This window comes from Crassostrea angulata, chromosome 2 (assembly GCF_025612915.1).
Source record: "Crassostrea angulata isolate pt1a10 chromosome 2, ASM2561291v2, whole genome shotgun sequence".
NCBI lineage: Eukaryota > Metazoa > Mollusca > Bivalvia > Ostreida > Ostreidae > Magallana > Magallana angulata.
The window spans coordinates 70,322,293-70,342,871 of record NC_069112.1 but is presented as its reverse complement, the minus strand read 5'-3'; the positions used below and the strand labels follow the sequence as shown (position 1 = coordinate 70,342,871).

General features: G+C 35.3%; 1 protein-coding gene across 1 annotated transcript in view; it reads left to right on the top strand.

Annotated features, from left to right (window-relative positions):
• Positions 1 to 20,579, top strand: part of LOC128171092 (uncharacterized) — a 315,176-nt gene that overhangs the window by 103,624 nt on the left and 190,973 nt on the right. The window lies entirely within an intron of this gene.

Sequence of the window (20,579 nt, the reverse complement as noted above, 5' to 3'; positions counted from 1 at the left end):
AAACTTTTTAAAATTGTATTGTTCTTAATTTCGAGTATTAGGTAATATTTAACGATGAATATGTATTTTACCTCAAACGGAGTAGACGGTGTGGAATTAAAGCACCGCTGACCATCAAAATCATTTGCTGGTCGAATGCTAAGGGTGTAAAAGACCTCTCCAACTGAAGTGTGTACTTTGTACATGTGTAAATCTAGCAATATATATATATATATATATATATATATATGAAAAAGCAATTGTAACTTGGAGTTAAATTAATTTGTAAGCAAGAACATATTGAAATTCTATATTAAAGTTATTTAAATGCTCACTCCAGCTCTTTTGAGACACGTGAGTGAACAGATCAAGTATGAACAACATTCAAATGTATATTTTCAAATGTTTAAAATATATTCTACGTACTCAATATAGAAAAAAAGATAGCTTTGTTATAGATTTATTCTCTTAGAAAAAGTTTTTGAAATTTTTTTTATAAAAGAAAGAGAAAATATACTGTGTAGGCTTATGTCACAGGTGTATTGAACTGCATTTAGCTTGTTTTAATTCTTTTCTGACTTTCTTTTATGGGGTTTGAGAAATATCTTCGCCGCCGTTTGCCTCACAAGCATCAGATTCATCTGCACTGTGATTAGATAGATCTTTGGCAAAGCTTTCATCCTCCAAACAATTTGAAAAGAAAGATGTCGTAATAGTTTGGGACTTGTTAAAGTCAACTTCTATTTTTGTTTTTTTCCTCTTTCAGTGTTAGTAATTCTTCTTCTAGATAAATTTTTTCAGACTTCACATGTTGATTTTCCTCCCTCAATTTTTCATTCTCAACTTTCAAAACCTTCATCTATTTTTGTACAGATTCTAATTTAATTTCCATTGGTTTACAGTTTGCCTTGCATTTTCTAGCAACTTTTTCTGTATCATGTTCCACTTCATTTTTATTACCTTGTTTTGGTTTGTGAAGCCGCCTCCCAAGTATCTGAAGCGCAATTGAGTGACTTCTTGATATCTTCCATTATAACTGTAAAAAACAGCTAAAAATATATATTGATATCTGAAAACTTTTCTGGTTTCAGAGGGATAGCAATAAAAATCATTTTGTACACAAAACTTTACAATTACTGTAAACGTATTATATTTGGCGGAAATTAGTTTTTGAACAGGATGCTGTATATTTAAATTAGTGTATTCCTGAATGTGACTATTCATATATATATATATATATATATTCGCATGACATTTAGATAATCAGAGAGCTGGAGAAAAATAATTTTAAAAAACACATAAAGTAAAGAAGAGGTTGTGGAAAGGCCCAAAAAACGAAGAATTTAACAATTATTTTATTGGAAGTGGAACGAAATGATTTTCAAGAAAAGCATGCAGCTACCCGGAAAATTAGTTCCCTTTGAAACTTAAAAAACAGTTTAAAGCTGCTTTATCCAATTTTGTATCAAATTTTCTGAATGATTTTAAAAATGGTTATACTAAGTATTTGTATAATAAAAGATATTGCAGTAGTTTTCCTATATCTAATTATAGATTAAGACATTTCGTCGGGACAATGCATCTTATGGTGTATAGCACATCGTTTCTAAGGGTGAAATTGATGGTTTTCTCTCCCCCGGAACTTAGTACACTCATAGAAGAGATGGAGCTCTCTCCCCTAGGTCCCGTAGGACGTAGTTGCCGCCTCCCCGACCTGAGGATGCAAAAAGTTGTACGTTTAATAATATAATGCAATATTATAAGTCTTATAAAGGGAAATCCTTATCCCATTTGCTACTGTGGCGGTGTCCGGCATGTTCAACTTTTCAGAAAAATTTACATAACCCGCTAACGCTTTATTGTTTAAATATTAAAACATCACATCGGGTTATCACTAGTAAGCATTGGCTTACAGATTTATTGTTCTTGTAAAGCTGATATTGTTTTACATTTGGAGTCTTGTTTCAAAACATTGAATAAGAAATTGGACAAGAAGTTATTTATCACTGTATTTGAAAGTTAAAAATTTAAAAGAAATAAGATTTTAGCTATGCTCTAATACATATACTTACAATTGAATCTGTTTTCAGCTCGTATCCGTACTGATGATATGTTGTGGACAGCAGTTTATAACTGGATCCAGGCAGCAGTCTGTTCTTCAAATCCTCCTTAAAGGTGCTTATTATGTGGGGTTCTGCATCCTCATCGACCAGGCCTGAGAACAAAAGCGTTGTCGTCTTTCCTGATGCGGAGTACCTTAAATTTATTGCCCTCGTCTCTGGTCCTTCTAGGATGAAGCTTTTCACATTCTGGTATAATGGACCACTGACTTCTCTAACAGTGCACTCTTGTTTCCCTCTGTCGGCTCCACCTTCTAATCCATATATTGAAACCGGAGATATGGTGCTCAGAATCTAAAACATGCATGCATAAATTAACACGTGTAAGTTTGATAAACTGGTTTACAACTAAAAAAGCCAAATTGAATTGAATACATTAATCAAATCATTAAGCCTCATTCATTTACTATGAAACATATAAGAATTATACGGAAATTAAGCTTTTGAATATTGAATGTAAATTCAATAAAATATTTTTATCTTGAAACTGATGAAAAAAAGAAGAAACCAAAAATTGAAATAAATTTCCATATTATTTATTTTATAGTATCTCCATATGAAAAGATGTGGCACTCCTAGCCACACATTTTGTGTTCCCAGGTCCTACGGCGTGGACATACAACAGGACAACTTTTTTATAGAATGAATAAATAAATACAACATTGTAAATTAAATATAAAAGAACAACCCCTCCAATTCAACCTCTTAATTCACTTGGTCCCATCGAAGTGGGAGAGAGAAAAAAAATCCCCAAAAATCTCTCATCTGTAATTATTACCCTAAAAATGATATTTCTTTAACCACTCAGTCCCGTTTAAGCGGGAGAGAAATAACGAAAATGACACCCCCAAAAATTTCCAAAAATTCTCTTATCTTAAATTATTACTCTAAAAAGGTCATTTCTTTATTCACTCGGGCCTGTCTAAGCGGGAGAGAAATAAAGAAAATGACCAAAACAAAATCCCAAAAAATCTCTTCCTACCCTTTAGGTCATTTCAAGGTCAGCCGTCATACTAAATCTTAGGGCGCTTGTTCATTGACAGAGTTTTAGTATTTCTTATACGTTTGACTTGTCCCGGTTTTTTAGCCAGCCGAGAAGTAGGCATTTCTAGCAGGCCATCTGAGGACTCGACCGTGTTTACACGAGGCCTAAATTTTATAACTCTATTGAAGAATTTCTTTCGGCGGTCACTATCCATGCATAGCCAAAAATTCATGACCCTAAGAATTTTTGCTCTGTCTACCATGAAGGGCACCATGGATATTTTTGAGGCGTTCTACCAGTTCTGGAACTTTTAAAATGTGCCAGTCACCAACTGATTAATTTTATGATTCATTGATTCACAGATGTTATTTTTCCAGTGTGGTGGGATAATTGAATTTTTCAGTCGTAGGAGGTAAATCTTTTCTGAAATTGTTGGAGTAAGTTTTTCTTCTAAATACTTTAATCCTAAGTCATTATATTGTTCTAAAATTTCTTTCTCTTTTTTTTAAAATTCAATGCGCGAACCAGAGTAAAGTAAACCATTTTGTCCAAGAACCGCAGAAATAACCTGACTTCTATTTTTTTTCAGAAATGTTTTGGTTAAGCATGTAAAGTTCTTTGAGCATTTTCTTTTAAATGTCAAGTACATAAAATGTACAGAGAATTTGATAATATAGTTTTGACTGCATTAATCATAGCTTCTTCCTCATCAGTGCCAAATACAATTTTTTGACAGGTAATTGAAAGCCTAAAGCTGATCTAATTTTCGAGAGAGATTCACAGTATGTCCATCCCAATGGATGAAAACAGGCCAAAGCAAATCTAGGGAGGTTGAGGAACCTTTTCTTTTGATAAACCAGAGTTGTGGGAAAACAAGGCCCTAGATTGAATGCCCTGTCGATGCAAATCACACTGTCATTTGTCATGCAATTTCTCGTGTCTTCAATTTGTTCGTTAGTGTAACATACAATGTTTGGTGGTTTGCTGTCATTATTGGCAACTACGCAGCGGATGTAACTAAGAATTTTGTTACAGGGATCTTAAGATTGTTTAAATGTCTTCATCCATATTATTTGAATTTGAATGTCTGTTTTTATGGCTTACGGTCATCTAGTTGCCGGATAATCTTTACGGCAAAGAGTTCAGTTATCTGAACATGCGCGACAAAAAATAGTTCTATTCGAATGTTGCAAAGTTAACTGTTTGTTGTTCATAATAGATGTTTTTAAGCAAGAGTACATGTATACTTTCCATTTGTTATTATCACTTATGTTATTGTAACCAAAATGAATTGGCTTTATTTAAATAAACTCGAAATCTAACGCGAATGAATATTAACTGCAGTGTTTTCCCTAGGCCGTTTTTGCATAGAGGCCCCCGCCATGCATCACACAGTGCAGCCATGCTTTCCGCTATGCATACTTACATGTATTATAAGCAAAAATCTTTTCCCAATTATTTCAGATCCTAACAGTGATAAGTAAATGTTAAGTTGTCGTTATTTCGTTCAATCTTCATTAAAACGTTTGCACCCGCAGAGAGCGTCGTTAACTTCGATCGACATCGATCTCAGCAAGGGGGAAAGTGTTTAACGGTTAAAGAACTGAACTTATGATTGAGATATATTGAAACTGGGAGTATAAATCGGTCATGAATGCATAAAAAGAGGGGCAATTACTACTTGTTTTAATATAATGTGCCTTCTTCGACACCTCCGCCATTATCGAATGTTGGGGATTTTCCAAGATCTAAAAATAGCACAATGTTCCCTCAATGGAGTTACCTTGGTTGTGCTATGACTGAACTGTTTATTTGTCGTAAAAGTATTGGAAACTTGTGACCAAATGTACTCAAATAAGAAAACAATATACAGTTAAGCTTGATTGCAAGTCATAGACGGAAGCGATGTCACATTACTATAACATAGAAACATCGTATAGTATGCCTCTAAAAATGACTGTGTATACATGTCATGTGAAGAGAGACTGACTGCAAAGTTATAGTGCAGTAATTAATTTTAATTAAATTTGGTGTCAAAACAAGTTTGCTGTAATTGCATAGTTCTACCTGTTTCTTGCCCCCCCCCCCCCCCTCAAAGAGATTATCTCTTATCAAAGGGAAAAAAAACCAGAAGGTGTTAGAACTGCCCTGTGAATCTTCTTATAAAAGCTTGTGAAGGTCAGTCTCTTAAAAAAGTAAAAAAAATCCAGAAAAATATGAACAATTATACAATTATAAAATACAAATAAAATGGAATAATACTTGTTGGTGTAGATTTCATGAGAATTCATTAATTATAATAGTACATAACATGCAGTACATTTCATCATTTGGTTATATTAGAACCATTATTACAAGGCCTTTAATTTTCCGTAAGACGTAGCTATCATTTGTTGCGTCAAAACATGTTAAAAATGATGCTGGATTCAAGTGAAATATGCACCGATTGCGTAGTCTTAACTCAGAAGCCAGACAAATCGTGTTGATTTCAATGAGCTTTCACGGAGTGGGCAGCAATGAAATAGACAGGCATACGTGACATTGCTGTTTGACACAACTACACAAAGTCCAAGCTCTTGTTATAATGGTTCTATTTTTACGCGCAGTGATTTCGCGCTGGCTGTGGCGCTGTTACGTCGCACCGTGCACCAACTCTCGCGCAAGTTCATAGTGCGTAGGAATACAAGGTATACTGATATTTGAGAGCATGTTGGTTTTAAGTGTTTTTGTGTCCTATATATAGTTGCATGAATTTACAGTTAATGTACTTCAGTCGTTGGATAAAAGAAAGAAACAAATTGTCTCATAGTGGTGTTTGAGTCTGACATAATCATTATTTTATGCAGTCTATGATTTTCCTAAAAGCAATGGTGGTTTCAACCAATTGATAAAAGAGGTGTCTAGATTTCAATCCTGTCTGTTTCGGTCACTAAGGTTCGACCAATCAACAAATGGGGCATGTTGATATCGGTCCTGTTAGTTTCCATAGATCTATGAATTACATTTAGCTAGTTACTTTCTATAGAGCTAAACTAAAGTTTCCTTATAGAAATAGAGGGAATCATACTCGATCCATGTAAATATAGTCATATCAAACCCGTAAGCCATTATGGCCCTTCAGGCCTTTGATTTAATTTGGGTAGGGTTAGGGTTAGGTCCAAAAAAGTTTCGGTATCAATTTTCTCAAGATCTTTGACAATCGCGGATGGTTTTTAATCCCTTATATCATAGCAGACATTTGAGCCAAAGTTGTACGAATGTGTGGTTGATTTGTTCTTATTAAATTTCCATGAATCCGTTCCCCTGGGTAATTGCCAATATATTCAAATAAACACATCATATGTAGGTCATTGCGTTTTGTCCAATTCTGGAACCAACTAACCCTCCTTTAAAAATTGCTGTCTTCTCTATGTTTTGAATGATACCGCGAAAGACAGAATTGGCTGAGGGTCTAATAGAACTAAATTACCCTTTTTTTTCGAAGAACTGATTTTGATTTTTGTGAATATATTCAAACTTTCCAGTATTTGTAGCCATATAGTGAGGATTATTTAATGAGGGCTTGTTCCATGCTCCGCAATCATCTACAAATTTTCTGGTTTTTTTTATGTCAATAGCTAAATAAAAATTTTATTTTTTACCACAAGGTATAGATTTCAAATTTTCTCCAACAGTTGTGTCCAAACGAATTTTTAAAGAGTGGTCAAAGTCAGTAAATCTCCCATTTAAAGTATTTGTATGTCTAATGTCCAAAATTTAATTAGCAGAGTCATTGTTTCTGTTGTCATGACCAGTTTTTGTTATAGAAATTTCATCAGTCAATTTCTCGTCTTGTCCATCATGTCCAATGTCTTAATCATTCTCATCTGCTTCGGCAGCAGGAAATATTTTGTCAAACTTATGATTAGCATAAGAATGGTGTGTCATTGAAATGTCATAAGCAATGTCTGTTGAATGTGCTTCTGGCTCTTGTAAAGAAAGGTCACTGTCAAGAGGGGGTAGTTCATTTTTTTCTGGTCTATGGACAGAAGCACAGTCTGAGATATGGTCTATTATAGAAGATTGGGAGTCGACCAGGTCAAAATTTATAGGGAGTGAATCGTCATTACCTCCTGCATCTAGAGATGCGATACAGCTGGGAGCTTTTTTTTAATTTTTTTAAATAAATGATAAATATATAAAAGCTTATTGGAATTAACAAAACAAGTAGAAATAAAAAGTAAATGTAATTTAAATTCATATGATAAATATTTGATTGCAAATTACCTAATATAACAGTGGTAGAACTAGGCGAAACATCAGGTGTCGTAGAACCAGTAGAGGAGGGGTAGGTTTTTATGTATTGTATTGTAGACCTTATCCCCTCCTCTACTGGTGTCGTGGCCTCCTGGTGGCCGGTGTGGAGATGGTGACCCCCGGTGGTCACTAAATTGGTCTCCTGTGTGGAGCTCCCCGATCCCTCTTGGGTGGGGGTGGTGGTACTCCCCGAACCCTCTGGGGTGGTGGTGCTCTTCGAACCCTCTGGGTGGTGTTACTCCCCGAACTCTCGGGGGTGGGGTAGCTGCAGGACTGTAGCTCCCGGTCTGTCATTTTTTTGTGCGCAGTAAATTGCAGTTTTTTTTACTATAGGAGGCACTGTAGCTCCACAGTCGTCCATCCGAATTTTTTTCAGACCGGGATCTACAGACCTGCAGCTAGGGGGTGGGGGTACTCACCGAATCCTCGGGGGTTCGGGTTGGGGTAATCCCCGAACCCTTTGGGGTGGTGGGGTTGGCTGTACTCCCCGAACCCTCTGTGGTGGTGGTTGGGGTGGCTGTACTCCCCGAACCCTCTGGGGTGGTGGTTGGGATGGCTGTACTCCCCGAACCCTCTGTGGTGGTGGTTGGGGTGGCTGTACTCCCCGAACCCTCTGGGGTGGTGGTGGGGTTGGCTGTACTCCCCGAACCCTCTGTCGTCGCAGTGTTGGTTGCAGTTGTTGCTGTTCCTTTAATAAACAAGACAATAATTTAATACTCATATTTTTAGAAAATTTTGCGTTAAATTTTAAAACGTAGAACTCATATATTTGGTAAGGTGTATGAAAATCAAGGTGTAAATGTTTTATTGAAATTTGGTCCCCCACGTGCAACATCATGTTACCAAAAAATCGATGATGAAGTTCGAATGGTAAATCGAGTTGAAAAATATATAGGTAGTTTTATGACAAAACACACAAAGGTATTCTCTCCGTTTTATGTCAACTATTTAAAGACATTGGTTTTGAGATTGTGATTAATGAGACAAGCATTTATTACGCGAAATGAGTATGACGTCCTGAATGTCGGTTCAAAACAGCCTAACGTTGTGAAGTTGGTTGATAAAAATGTTCTGAAGAGCTATTATAATACAGCTTTACAGCCACTTGTGAACTAGCTGTAGGTCTGTAGCTCTCGGTATGAAAAAATTCAGATGGACGACCTGGGAGCTACAGTGACTCCCATAGTAAAACTTCAAATTACGGCGCACAAAAAATATGCGCTAGTTTGTTTTATTATTATTGAAGATTGTATTATTATTTATCTTTCACCTACACAAAAAAGTATAAAAACATGTAAAGTAACATAAATTTTTCCGCTAAAAATTACCAAATCTTTGCAGGTCGTTTATTCTAACTAATTCTAAAAAATAATAAGGGTAAAGCTGTCAATGTGACAGCAAAACGGGTTTTCTTTTGTGTGAACAGTATCCAAAATCCATTTGTCAATCCTGAATTGATAAATACTACCTATCCAATGAAACGGGGTACTCTATATGCAATGTTTTTGCCCAAAAATAACTAAGTTCAACAGCTGATGTTTTTTCATAAATTATCAGAAATCAAAATCCTAGCAATTTGCATACCTCTGATATATGTATAATTGATCTGCAAAAGAACTTCTTATCTTGAAAACTGTTCGAGGAGTTATCGTACAATAAGGGTACCTTTTTGACAGCCACTCGCCCGCCCGCCATTTTTACTATTTCAATAATCGAAAACCCGGTTAAAAATTCTCTCAAAATTTTTAGAATTCAGAAGCAATGGAGTTACATGGGACCCCACGGTGGTCTTCGAACCCCATGCCGCTCAAAATATATTTACCTACTTATGAAATTTCTTGATCCGTCTCATTTCTAGAAAAGAGTACGCATTAACTTATATTCCAGTTTATTTACATGTCAGCTTTTTTTTTTAAAGAAATAAGATATTAGGCATTTCCTTTTATAATACCATGAGAATTATATTGCGGAAATTAGCGCTTTTGTCACATCGCCAACGATTTTTTTTCACCTCTTTCTGTTTGGTCCAGTTTCAATCATACCTCAATTTTTTTTCTAAAAATAATACCGGTGTTTTCGATAGAAAAGGTGCCGTTCATAAAAAGCTTATTGCAACAGTTTAGCTGAATATTATGTTTATTTTTCGTCCATTCCGGCGGTTACGGCATGCCTTTTCCCGCAGCAGTTGCCATATAAGGTCATGTCAAAGTTCGACAAACTTGTTGACTTTACATTTGTCAATTTGTATCATATCAGATGTGATATTGCCGAGCTACAAATTACAAATGCAGAAACTACGGATTGAAAGTGTGCAAAGTTGAAGGTTTATTTAACTAATTTAAACAATAAAGTTGCAGAATGTGCATCATGCGAAGGAACCGAGTCAAATCTTACACGTGTTTATGCCCGAGTTTTATAGGTTACACGGTCAGAATTACACATATTCATACTCAGGCTCACACATCAACACGATTGCATATTCGAATTTACAAGTTTACAAGTCTGGATTTTAAACAAGATAACCCTCCATATTTTTTAAGGTAACATAATGCGAGAAAAATAATCATTCATTATATACTCGTGTGGGATAGTGAAATTTCACCTCGGGGCCAAGATTCACGATCTAGGAGGGGGCTTTGCCGTGAATCTTGTCCCCTCGGTGGAATTTCACTATCCCACACTCGTAATAATGAATGATTCTATTTTTCTCCTAATCTAACACAATGTGCATTGGTCACTATGGTCTGGATCACTCATATCCTGAAGTCTGGTGCTTGCTTTGTAACAGCAGTTTCCCCAGGTGTTGCACAACTCTCCAACGTCACCAGGTAGTAGGGTTTCAGTTTTTCCTGGATGTAGTCCATCAACTTTTCCATGTACTGTTCTCAACCATCTAGTTTGGGAATCTCTGAAAAGTAAAAAAAAAAAATAATGAAACATAAATTTTTACATAATACAGCAGTGACTAAAATAATAAAAAACAAATGAGAATTGTCTGATCGTGTGTAGCTGTCAAAACAGTTATCATCTGTTGTTTTTATAGGGGTGCTTTTGTTTTTTTTTCAATGAGTTTGAATTTGAAAAAAAATTGCCAATGATATTTATAGTATGTTCAACTTGTCAAGAGGCAAGACAGATCAAATTACCTTCTTTGCACAGACTAATGGCAGTGCTATCCCCTCCAATATACGTATATCCGTATCAAACTCTAAAGCTGTGACGGCCGTTTGGATATCTTGGATGGTTATTTTATTATAGATGCAGTCCACAATGAATTCTAGAAAAAGTCCTCTGTTTGTGTTTTGAGAAAGTTTCCACACTTTTGAAAACTCTAATGACCATTTCCAGATAACTCTAATCGCTTTCACTGGCACTAGAATTTGCTTTTAGGATTGTCTTAATCTTTTCTACGAATCCAGGAAAATGTGGTGGAATATGATTTAATAGTTTGCCTAGCAGACTGAGGAAACTATGAACAATTGTTTTCCTTCGGACTGAAATGTCACAATTTCTTTGGATTAAACATGGCACGTGGATGCTTCATATATCTCTATGTAGGTTCTGTGAGGATTAATATTAGGCAATATGGCCGTCATTGGCCGCCGCCTCACCTATTCATCTCGATATTTCATATTATTTAACACAGAAATCGTGTTTAGTAAGTCATTAAAATATTTAGAGTAGTGGCCCTTTGGAATTATTTTTTAAATTAGTGTAGTTGCCCTTTGAATATTGACGTCACATTGTTGTATCTGGAGCAGAACAAAATGGCAGCGTCTAAATTTGATCAAATCTCTGCAGAAGTTTAAAATTGAATAGCAACAACACATTGTAAGTAATATGGCTGAAGCAAAGATTTTTTAAGCGTATTTGAAAGGTGGTATTGATAATTTTGATGAGTTTAAATGAGTTTAATTGTACGAGATGTAAGGCATCTTGTACATGGCTTTGCGTAGATCACCGCTATTTGTGAATGTATATGTCGCTTGATAGTCCTCGGGAAAACAAAACACTTATTAGGTTAGTTACTGACTCACTACGGAAATATATTGGGTTGATCAATCTCATAGATACGGCTCGGCTTCGCCTCGCCATCTATGAGATTGATCAACCCAATATATTTCCGTAGTGAGTCAGTAACTAACCTTATAAGTAATAATGTTGCACTGACAACCAGCATATAGTCTTCTTCACATATGTCAGATGTAAGGATGTTAGCATCTTTCACGGATGTACTGAATTTTTCAAGAATTTCACTAGCATTCTTGACTGTCTGTTCCTTCTGCTCTTGCTCTTCAACCTTCGTTTGCAGAAGCGTCAACATCTTTGCTGCAGTTATGGCTGTACTCTGGACTTTTGTTCCCTGAGTAAGTTTCAGTCTTTTCCTTGCAGAAGAATCACTGACATTCGCATTGTACTTCTGCGGGGAAACGGTGTATCTCTGGTGTCTAAATTAAACAATAAAAGCTTATTCATTTCATCAACTAAGTACATGTACTTTTAGATTGTAAATCGGTGCTTAAAATCTGGGTTATATGAATATGGTTACGTAAGTTAGTGAATAAACTTATTTATTAAAACTGACATTAAATATCGATTTTGGTATGCTTTTTTACTTTGCAATGACAAATGATTGGGAAATAGTAATTGTGACTTCAACATGCTAACCAATTTTGCTTATTCATGAAGCGCCACTACTTCTAATCATTCCAGTGCAATGCTTAGTTACTGAAAATATTAATTACAATCTAAAAAAAAAAGCATATAAAAATTCAAGTTCTTTTGCTTTAAGTAGATGATCATAGATATAAGAAGGTAAAAAACAGGTAACAAAAAAAAAATACTTTGAAAATTTTGGCATTTAATAGCTTATCATGGGAAAATTTTGAATTAAGAACTTCGAGTTATGAGTTGGAGTAAAAGTGTTTGAGAGGTAGCAATGTTGTTATAAAGTGGGGCATTGTTGACAATACGTGTTTAGTTCCTGTTCACAGGATGAAAACTAACCTTTCAGTGTACTGAATGGTAACTTAATAGTAACTGACTGGTACTTGAATGGTCACTGACAAGGTAGTTTTCCATTAGCCTTCAGTAACCTTTCAGTGACCATCCAGTTAACTGAATGGCAGACACATTTCAGTTACCATTCAGTAACATTTCAGTTACCATTCAGCCATGTTTCAGTTACCATTCACTCACATTTCAGTTACCATTCAGTTACATTTCAGTGACCATTCAGTCATGTTTCAGTGACCATTCAGTCACATTTCAGTTACCATTCAGTCACATTTCAGTGACCATTCAGTCATGTTTCAGTTACCATTCAGTCACATTTCAGTTACCATTCAGTCATGTTTCAGTTATCATTCAGTCACCATTCAGTAACATTTCAGTGACCATTCAGTCATGTTTCAGTTACCATTCAGTCACCATTCAGTCACATTTCAGTTACCATTCAGTCATGTTTCAGTTACCATTCAGTGACCGTTCAGTCATGTTTCAGTTACCATTAAGTCACATTTAAGTCACCATTCAGTCACATTTCAGTTACCATTCAGCCATGTTTCAGTTACCATTCAGTTTCATTTCAGTTACCATTCAGTCACATTTCAGTTACCATTCAGTCGTGTTTCAGTTACCATTTAGTCATGTTTCAGTTACCATTCAGTTACATTTCAGTTACCATTCAGTCACATTTCAGGTACCATTCAGTCGTGTTTCAGTTACCATTCAGTCATGTTTCAGTTATCATTCAGCTACCATTCAGTTACATTTCTGCTACCATTCAATCGTTTTTCGGTAGCGATTTAGTCATATCTCAGCGTATATTCAATCACATATCCTATACCATTTATCTAAATAGTCATTTTTAAGTGACCATTCAGTTTCATTTCATTGATTTAGTCACTCTTCATACTGCGCTAATTGATGATATTTTGTTGAATATTTAAGAAAGGGTGTCGTTTTTAGATATTTGTTAGATTATATTATTATTCAGTTATGAACCTCTGTTATCCTTTGTCATCTAAATATTGATTCAGTAAACACAATTCCTGACATCTTTACTTATTTTTTAAGATTTAAGAATTCCTGATTTTTAATTAACTTTCTCACAACTTTCATTTGTTGCCTACTTTTCTCTAAATAACATTAAAGAAAACATCAACTCCATTGTATTCAATAATGCAATTTATATTATGTAGAAAAACAAATTTAAAACATCAGAGTTAGAATTGCAAATGAAAATCAGCTTAAAATTTAAGAAGGTTGGATGGTCAACAAATTCATATTTTCCTATATCTTTAAAAAGCGGAAATTCAAAAGGAGATTTGTATAATGTAGAAATAGCCGGGACCATCCAGCCCCCTTAACTAACTTTATTTTGTATAATGTAGAAATAGCCGGGACCATCCAGCCCCCTTAACTAACTTTATATTTCTTAAATCAACCTAAAAATCATACCATAAACAAATCAAAGATAATTCATCTGTCAAGTCGTTGAATGGCTTGTTACAAACAAACAAGTGCATTGAAAAATATATATCAAAACAGAATACTAAGTTTTATAGACCGTGGTCGCATAATAAAAGAAAGGCTGTGAACCACACATAATCACAATTTTGAGGCCCTAGTCAAATTATTTAATCAAGTAAATAGAGATACAATAGATATAAATAACATTAAATACAAAAAATAAATTAAATAAATCTACATTTCAAAAACACACATATAAATGCAATAAATAGCTTCAAACTGAAATCAGTACACATGTCAAACAAATTAGCTACTATTGATTTTTAAAGCTGTTGTTTTTTGTTTTTTGTTGTTGTTTTTTTTTTTTTTTTTTTTTTGGGGGGGGGGGGGGGTTAATTTATATTAAAGGAAATATCGAAATATAAGTTAAAGTTCAAAATTTCACTCTTGCCAAATTAGTTACTATTTAAATGATAAATAGAACAACACAGTGCTAGCAACTACATTAAATATAAGAAGGTAACTCAAAGAATAAATTATCATCAACAACAACAAAAACATATAAAATACATTTTAAATAAAACACCTGTGAACATTAAGTCATTCAAAGGACTATAAGTGGATTGTGCATGTTGCACCCCTAAATTAAAGTTTTATTAAGAGCTTTCACAATAAGGTGGAAAATTGTTGAAATCATATTGAAAAACACCACTGTGATGTCATAATGTAGAGACATCATCAAGATTGTCTTATTTTGATAAATTGATGTTTTCTATGGGTGTTTACTGATGGTTTTCTGACTGGGCACAGAGCGCAGGCATGCTTAAGTACCATTTTCTAGCATAATATGTAAACTTATATGAACAAAAACAAATGCTAAAGTCGTACTTGAGCAGACCCGCGCTCTAGTTTTCTGAATGCAAAATATAAAGAAAAAATGATGATATTTTCATTTGTTTGCAATATTGCGGGAAATGGGTCTTTTAGGTGACATATAAAGATAAACAGCAAATGGGCAATAATGACTTAAAGCAAGATTAAAGTGATAGGCATCCTCTGTACAAAGATTGACGAAAACTTGATTTGTATACAATACTATTAAAAAATTGGGGCAGATATTTGACCATACCAAATATAGTCAATTTACTTAAACGTTGTCTTCTTCCCTCCTCACAAACTTGGGGCAATCTTCGGGGGCTTTTTTCTTGGATGGCACCATTGATACACGTCTGGCCTTCAACTGCCTTTGATGTTGTGGGCTGAGCCTGGCCTTGTGAACTTCCTCCAACTTGTATTTCAGTTTCCTGAATCTCTCGTTCTGCCATGGTAGTCTTCTGACAATAAAATGTTGAAATTCTCCCTCTTCATTGATGTCGGATTCTTCTGAAAAGAGATACTCTGGTGTCAGGACTTTCATCACCTTTTCCCTTTTCAATCCTTGTATGGCGTCATCCTTCAGACCTTTTATGGTGATTCTAAGTCTGGCTGACCTCTGAAAAAAAAAAGATTTGTTGATGTTTTAAAAACTTTTTATAAATTTGAATACTTATACGAATCCATTTTCAATTCAACTTTAAGAAAAAATCTTAAGCTTCTGGAAATTGGAATACGAAAGTACGTCCAGTCTCTGCTTTATCTTAATTACTTTTTGCTTATTCTATCATTTAGTGTTTACAAAACTTCCCCTTATGATTGCATTAGAAATGTGATGTTCACTATTCAACTATACATGTCATACATGATCACATATTTATCCACTCTGACCTCTATTCCTTGCATCAAACAAGTTATCGCCAGTGCATTTGCCATTACGTCACTAGCCACCTGTTGACTGTTTGTTTCATTATTTGCTGTGTCCGAAGCATGCACCTGTCTTGTGTCAGACTTCACTGGGTGTTCTCAAGTGCAGGAAGATTGACAATTACTATGATTTTTTTAAAACGTGTTTACGTTGTATCCAGTTAAGCAGTTAAATGATATTGCTTTACACTGCTCAAAATAGATTGATCATTTGTACGACTTGATAATGACATTATGTGTAACAGGTGGTGAAAAGTCAATTCATAACGGGACGCAAGCCAGGGCCTCTAACCAATGATACCTGATATATCAACTGACAGTCACGTACCTGTTAACCCATTTACAAACCCTCCCTCTTACAGAAATACATCCATGGATTCCAAGAGTACGGGATATGACATAAAGCATATTCCTGGGGAATGACAATGTGTTTTAAATGCTGTGTGCCAAATGTAACAGGTGGTGAAAAGTCATGTCTCAACCGGCACTCAAACCCAAGGCATCTGGCGTATTGTGCCAGCTCTCAGACCACTGAGCTTCTGAGACCCGATATATTGACTAACAGTCTCACACCTGTTAACCTGGTAACATACACGACATACATACGTTTCTTCACAATGTTTTGGAAATGACTTGGACTGATTTCTCAATTTAATAATTTTTTGATGTTGTTTTGGTTTAGATCCATAAATGTTATAATTAATAAGCAGTTTTATTACATTATTAACACATACATATCAATGACATTTAAAAGAGCTGAATTGCAAATTCCTTCATTTTTTGGGTGCGCCCCCCAAAAAACACCTTTCATCTTGGGTGTAGATACCCCCATGCGACACTTTTTGAATAGTACTTACTAAAAACAATCGTCATGAATGTGTTCATCTCACTCCCCTCACTAGGTTGATGGTCAGGATTCCCCTTTGAAAAAATCTACAATAATTGAGATAGAATATGAAACACAATTTTATGAAATGTTATTAAAGCATTTGACAGAAAATGCTCTAAAAAATCAAAACAAAAACAAAACGAAACGAAAAAAAAACCATTTGTTTAAAAAAAATAGTATAAACACACATTGACAGTGCTAGGACGATCTGTAGGAGGGCAGGTTGTCACCAAGTGGGCTCTGGTGGGGTGCACAGTCACCGGTTGAACTCTTGTAGGACGAACTGTGGTAGAGCGGGCTGTCAACGCGCAAGCTGTGGTGTGGCGAGCTTTCATCACAGGAACTGTCTCTGGACAAGCTGTGGTAAGGTGAGCTGTCATAGGACGAACTGCGGTAGGGCGAGCTGTCAACATACGAGCTGCGATGGGGAGAGCTGTGTCCGGGCGAGTTGTGCTGGGGCTAGCTGTCATCTGACGAACTATGGTAGAAAAAGCTGTCAACACACGAGCTCTGGTAGGGCGGGCTGTCACTGTTTGAGCTGTGGTCTAAGGGTGACAAACAGGATAATACATTTTTTTTATGTTTTTATTGTTTTTATTTTTTATATTTACACTGTCAATTAAAGACCATATATTGTTAGATAGATGTTGATGTGTTATGTAAATTACATTATGCAATTAAAATTTGTCGTCTTCTAATAATTAGATGAATGAAAAGATATTTGTATCAAAATTTGAAAACGATAGAAAATTAAAAATTTTACTTACACACTGAATTCCATTCATATAAAGAACAGTCCCCTTTATCCCTCCGAGCATTCAACTCTCTCTGCAACTCATCTGGCTATTTTCAATGGATATGATATTTAAGCTGTGCATCTCAAATCCAATACACCTCTCCTATCGAAGTAGGGGAAACGTTAAGGTTGTTACATGATTGGGAAGACAACCATCGTACAGCCCCCCTCCCTGCCACACACATTTCGAATTTAAACATAGTTAAAAAAAAGAAGCCCCATTCTGAAACTGTTGCAAACATGTGCACTGTGGATAACGGATGTAATGAGAAAAATCAAATATTTTTTGAGAAAATATGATAATTTTTAAACTTTTTTAAAAATCATTTGGTATAAGCGTGTCATGTTGTTACTGTGACTGACACGTGTACATGTATACACTAAAAAAGATAAAATGTGACTGTTACTCACGTGTATAGAATGGCTGTGACCTCTTTGTTGACCTTTTAGGCATACGTTCACGTTTTATTATGTTAAAACAAGTGATTATGAGTTACACATGTATACAATGACTGTGACCTCTTTGTTGTGCTTTTTAGTCTCTGTGACCTCTAAGTTTACCTTTCGCTCTTTATTGACCTGGCGTGACGTCATTGACTGTGACTAGGTCCATGGACTCAACACGTGACTTTACTGTGAACTCTTTATTGACTTTGCATGACGTCATTGACGTGACTGTCCAGTCACCCATTGACCTGGCGTGACGTCATTGACTGTGACTGTCAATGCCCCCTTACTACTAGTTACTACACCAATGATGAACTACAATTGACAAATCTCACCTTTTGTCTTTGGGAAAGCTGGAGTTGTAGCTTCTTCTGTTCTTCCTAAGACAGATAATTACAATGTTAATTGTCCAGGGTTTTAAACTAGCTTGACTTTTTTTTGCTAGCCAGTGGGCTACTGCTCTTAAGTTTATTGGTTGGCTGAAACCATCCATAAATCGAAATATCAAACAATGGCCAAAATTAGTTAGATACTTTAAAAAGAAATGTTCTTGATATACACTACGATACACTTTACTGATAATGATGTTTAGTAGTCTTCATCAAGACGTTTAAACTTTTTAATGAAGATAGGGATAAAAGATAAGTTTCTGAGTGATCAACCTAAATGAAAATACAAAACAATCAGATAAAATTGGAAAAATATGTGTTACCATCAGGAATTATTTAATCGCCTTGTGGGCACTGGAATTGCCTTTTCAAATCGCCCTCAATAAAACTTAGTAGCAAATGAAACTTAGTAGCAAATAGCGAGTGAGCGACTGTTAATTTCAAAACCCTGTTGTCGTTAGTTATCTTTTACTTTATATCACACACACCCACCCTACCACACAAACACACACAAATTATGGAGTAACGCCATTGTCAAACAAAAAAACAACAAATCATCATAGTTTAATTTTGTTTCAATTTAACAGTTGACACATATCATGCTGCTGTAATGATTCAGGTTTAACATTTTTCATTTAAATCTTTGCAAGTACAAAATAAATAACTTCATTTTCTTACTTGTTTTTTTTTTTACATTTAAGACATTTTTTTCTAATTGTATTTGAGAGTAAAATAATCCATGAATGAACTAAAAGCTGTCACCCTCACTCTTCCGATTTAGTCGACTTATGGGATGAAATAACAGAGGAATCGAAGGATACTAGCAACTAGTCTCCCTCTTTTCCCAAAACGTTAAGTTCACCCACTCGTCCCAATACCGTTGTGTCCGAGTCCAATTCTAGAAGTACTGAGCCCAGTCATCGGAATGCACAAAAATCCTACGGGCAAACACCACCTTCTCTTCTCAAAACTCTGCTCCAGAGTTCCGCAACAACGAGAATACAGTCTCCTCTGCAAACCTCATTTAAAGCGGGGAAAACCTCGACATCCTCCCTACATAGGAAGACAGGGGTTACTGAGACAGAAAGTATACCCCTCGGCGCTAAAAATTGTTTCCCAAAATAGAATGCTTACTAAGACATCTACACCGTTTCTTCAACAAAATGCAAAGGTGTCTATTTCTACGGCACCCACGGCACCAGTCATGGAGGAATATGATACATGAACAAGTAATACATTAACAACGCCAGGACTACCTTTTTACAGGTAAGGATGTTTTTCTTTATGTTACATATTGGGTAATGATAATCAAATATTATTTTTAAAAAAATGAGAAATGAAAAATAACTGATTTTTATACCCCCGGTCCGAAAGAGAGGGTATACTGTTTTACCCTTGTGTGTCTGTCTGTCTGTCCGTCCGTAACAAAAATTTCTGTCGCATTTATCTCAGCAACTATTTATCGCAGATGCTTGAAATTTTTACAGTGTTTGTTAAAGCATGTCATATCTTGGGATTTATTTTGGTACCAATCGGACGTCAACTTCCTGTTAAATGACGACTTTGCTTATTTTTCAAACAAATTTTCGTCAAAGATTTCTCAGCAGCTACATGTATTTATCGCAGATGCTTGAAATTTTTACGCAGTGTTTGTTACGGCATGCCATATCGTGGGATATGTTTTTGTACCAACTGGACGTCAACCTCCTGTTAAATGAGTACTTTGTTTATTTTAGCAAAAAATTTTTTAACAAATTTTTATCAAAGATTTCTCAGCAACTGTTTTTTGCAGATGCTTGAAAATTTTACACAGTATTTGTATAGGCATGCCATATCGTGGGATATATTTTTGTACCAATCAGACGGCAACTTCCTTTTTAATGAGTACTTTGAATATTTTAAGCCAAATTTCTCAAACAAATTTCCGTCAAAGATATCAATTGGACGTCAATTTTCTGTTTGTTTATTTTGCATATTCACATCAGAGCTGGGGTATCACTACTGAGCATTGGCTCACAGATATCTTGTTTTATCCTGTTCAATATATTTTCCGAGATTTTAAGTACTAAAACATCTGCATGCATTTTCTTCGATAGCTACGCTACATGCGCTACCAATGCTTCGTCTTCATCTTATTCATCAGCCCATGGTGAGAACTGGCCTCTAACTTTATCCCCCGAAGACCATGACAAAATAAACTGCTCCTTAATGAAAGTTGAGGTCTCAATCCTTACCACGTTTGGGTAATTTAATTGATATGTAAATTCTTAAAAAAATACACATCTCAAACTTTACTAATTGAAAGTATTCAATATCTTCTCGTGTTTATTATTTTCAAAATGGACTTATTTTATTCTATTTATTTTAAAAGGAGGAAAAATCAAAAGAAGTTTGAAGCGCTATT